The sequence below is a fragment of the Bison bison genome, unplaced genomic scaffold (genome assembly GCF_000754665.1).
Source record: "Bison bison bison isolate TAMUID 2011002044 unplaced genomic scaffold, Bison_UMD1.0 scf7180017864215, whole genome shotgun sequence".
Taxonomy (NCBI): domain Eukaryota; kingdom Metazoa; phylum Chordata; class Mammalia; order Artiodactyla; family Bovidae; genus Bison; species Bison bison.
The window spans coordinates 1,469,646-1,474,075 of NW_011494787.1; positions in this window are offsets into that span (position 1 = coordinate 1,469,646).

Consider the following 4,430-nt stretch of genomic DNA (forward strand, 5'->3'; position numbering starts at 1 on the left):
GACTAGACGGACCTTGTTGGCAAAGTAATGTCTCTGCTTTTCAATATGCTATCTAGGTTGCTCATAACTTTCCTTCCAAGGAGTAAGCATCTTTTAATTTCATGGCTGCAGTCACCATCTGCAGTGATTTTGGAGCCCCCCAAAATAAAGTCTGACACTGTTTCCACTGTTTCCCCATCTATTTCCCATGAAGTGATGGGACCGGATGCCATGATCTTCGTTTTCTGAATGTTGAGCTTTAAGCCAACTTTTTCACTCTCCACTTTCACGCTGATTCCCCAACTTCTATCCCCTCATTCTCCTTTTAAAACAAGAGATCATCTATGTACAAATCAAAGTTGATTTCTACAATTCACACTGGACTTTTCCCTATTGCAACAGTATACTATTGTTAAAATTTAAATACTGATAAGTGTCTGAGTTTGTATTCACACTGCACTTCTCCCCAGTGAAATAGTATATTACTGATGACAGTAAAACTATAACCAGTGTATAGCTTTGTTTGTCTTTGACTCAAATTGATAATACTACCACATCTCCAGGCTTTTTTCTTCATTGAAATTAACTCAAAGAAATTCATTTTCATATGTTCTTACTTCCACACATCTCATTTCTTTCTTATTCTAAATAGTCTAAATGATATTTATTGCCTTTAGGTAAGATAAGGAAATTCAGAGGCAATATGAGAAAAGATAAACATGTTTGATTACATAAATATTTTCAGATGGCAAGAAATAGAATTTTAAAAGTTAAAAAAAATACATGAGAATTAATATTTGCCTCTAAAATGACAGACAAGATGGTAGTTTATATCACATACAAAGGGCTCCATACTCAATATAAATACAGACTAAGTACATAGTTAAGTAAATCAAAAAAGAAAAAGCAAGTGTCATTGGTCAAAAAATACATGATGTTCAACTCCAGTAGTAGTTTAGAAGAATGCTACTGCAAATAATGAGAAACCAGTTTTCATCAATCATATTAGGAAAAATTAATAAAAATAACATCTAAATGCAGAAAAAACAAGGCAGAATAGATATAGGTCTCAGGTTCTAACTATGTTGGTTGGAGTGTGAGTGACAAAACCTTTTAAAAACAACTATTTATTAAGATACATATAAAGATAACATTTAATTCATAAATCCCATGTTTGGAAATCTATTCAAAAGAGAGTAAAGAATCAGTCATAAGGATATATGTACCAGGATGCTTACTGCAACATTGCTTGAGGGCCAGGATCGGGGGGTAGGGAGGAGGACCAGGCATAAATACTAGTAGACATAAGGGAGAGATTCACTGCAACACAAAAATTAGGGGGAATTTTTAAAAATAGTTTTACTTATTTGTTCTATCTATCTATTTTTGGCTGTGTTGAGTCTTCACTGCTGCACGGACTTCTCTCTAGTTGCTGCGAGTGAGGGCTACTTTCTAGTGGCGGTGTGTGAGCTTCTCACTGTAGTGACTCTTGGGCTACAGAGCATGGGCTCAGCAATTGTGGCGCACAGGCTCAGTTGCTCTGTGGCATGTGGGATGTTCACAGACCAGGGATTGAACCAGTGTCTCTGCACTGGCAGGTGGATTCTTTACCACTGAGCTACCAGGGAATGTCCAAAAATTGGGGGGCATTTAACACCACACTCACATCAATGGACAGATCTCCAGACAGAAAATCAGTATGGAAACACTGGTCTTGAACAACATGGTAAACCAGTTGGATTTTATAATTATATTAAAAAAATTGTATTCAGAACAGCAGAATACACATTCAAGTGCACTTGCATCATTCTCCAGGATAGATCACATAATAGGCCATAAAATAAAAGTTTACAACTTTGAATCATATCAAACATCTTTACCAACTACAACACTATGAGACTAGAAATCAACTACAAGGGGGAAATGTGCAGAAAATACTATACAAACACATGGAAGCAAAATAATATGCTACTGAACAAACAATGGATCACTACAAAAATCAAAGAGGAAATCAAAAAATACCTGAAGACACATGAAAAATCAAAAACGCAATGACTCAAAAGCTATGGGACGCAAAAAAGTAGTTGTAAGAGATAATTATTAGCAACAGAAGCCTACCTCAAGAAACAAGAAAAATCTCTAATGAACAACCTATACTTACACCTAAGGAAACTAATAAAAGAACAAATAAATCTAAGGTTAGTAGAAGGAAAGAAGTATAAACTCAGAGAAGAACTAAGTAAAAACTACAAAAAAAAAAATACTAGTGAAACTAACATCTGGTTCATTTTGAAAAGAGAAAACAAAATTGACAAACCTTTAGCCAGACTCATCAAGAAAAAAAAAGAGAGAGGGACAAAATAAATAAAGTCAGAAATGAAAAGGGAGAGGATACAACTAACGCCATACAAATACAAAGGATCATGAGAATGTCTGAGTGCTAAATTGCTTCAGTTGTGTCCAACTCTTTGTGACACTATGGACTGTAGCCCACCAGGCTCCTCTGGTGAATCTTATGATTCTCCAGGCAAGAATACTAGAGTGGGTTGCCATGCCCTCCTCTAGGGGATAGTCTCCACTCAGGGACTGAACCCACATCTCGTCTCCTGCATTGGCAGGCGGGTTCTTTACCACTAGCGCCACCTGGGAAGCCCTCATAAGAGAGTACTGCTGCTGCTAAGTCGCTTCAGTCGTGTCCGACTCTGTGCAACCCCATAGACGGCAGCCCACCAGGCTCCCCTGTCCCTGGGATTCTCCAGGCAAGAACACTGGAATGGGTTGCCATTTCCTTCTCCAATAAAAGAGTACTAGGAACAGTTATATGCCAGTTAAGGGGCAACCTAGAAGAAACTGACAAATTCCTAGGAATGTGTAATATCCCAAGACTGAATCAGGAGGAAATAGAAAATATGAAAAACAGAAAACACACACAAACCAATTATCAGTAATGAAACTGAAACAGTAATAGAAAAACTCCCAACAAATAAAAGTCCAGGACCAGGTAACTTCACAAGTAAATTCTACCAAACATTTAGAGAAAAGTTAACACCTAAATTTTAAAAAAAAATTTAAATTTTAAAAAACTATTCTAAAAAATTGCAGAGGAAGGAGTGCTTCCAAATACATGTCAAGGCCAGTATCACTCTGAAAACAAAACACACAAAGATACCACACCAAAAAGAGTATAGACCAATACCACTTACGAACACAGAGGCAAAAATGCTCGAGAAAATATGACCAAACTGAATTCAACAATTACATTAAAAATATCATACAGCACGATCAAGAATTTATCCCAGGGATGCAAGGAGGGCTCAGTATTCAAAAATTAATCTACATGACACACCATGTTAACAAATTGAAGAATAAAAATCATATGGTCATCTTGAAAGATACAGGAAAAGTGTTTGACAAAATTCAACATGCATTTAGAACTAAAAATCCCAACAAACTGTGTACAGAGAAAATAAAATTCAACATAATAAGGGCCATATATGAGAAGCCCGCAGTTAATATCACACTCAACAGTGAACAGCTGAAAGCATTTCTTCTGTGATCAGGAACAAGGAAATTGCTCTTGCCACTTTTATGCAACATATTTGTGGAAGTTACCCCAATCAGACAAGTAAAAGAGATAAAAAGAATCCAAACTGGATAGGAAGATGTAAAACTATCACTATTAGATAACACAACACCATATACATAGAAAATCCTAAAGAAACTACTCAAGAGTATGAATTTAATATAGAGACATATGTTGAACTTCTATTACTAACAACAAATTATTAAAAGAAATTAAAGGGGAAATCCCACTTACAGTCACATTAAAAAGAATAAAATACCTAAAAATAAGTCTAAATAAGGAGGTAAAAGACCTCCACTCAGAAAATTATATGAAACTGATGAAAAAAATTACAGACAACATAAACAGATGAAAAGATATACCATGCTAATGAACTGAACAATTTCATATTGTTAAAATGACCGTACCACCCAAGACAATCTATAGAATCAATGCATTGCCTATCAAACTACCAATAGCATTTTTCACAGAACTGGGACATATTTTTTAAATTTATATGGAAACACAAAACATCCTGAACAGCAAAAAAAAAAAAAATCTTAAGAAAGAACAGAATTTTAGGTGTCATGCGCCTTGATTTCAGATTATACTACAAAGCCACAGTAATGAAAACAGAATAGTAGTGGCATACACACACACAAAAATACACAGCTCAATGGAGCAGAATGGAGAGTCCAGAAACGAACCCACCCACACGGGCTATTAAATGATGACAAAGGAGGCTAGAATACACAATGGGGGAGAGATAACCTCTTCAATAAATGATGACAAGAAAACTGAACAGGGACATGCAAAAAATCAAACTGGTCTACTCTCTCACTCCATACACAAAAATAAATACAAAATGAATTAAAAACATAAACGTTAA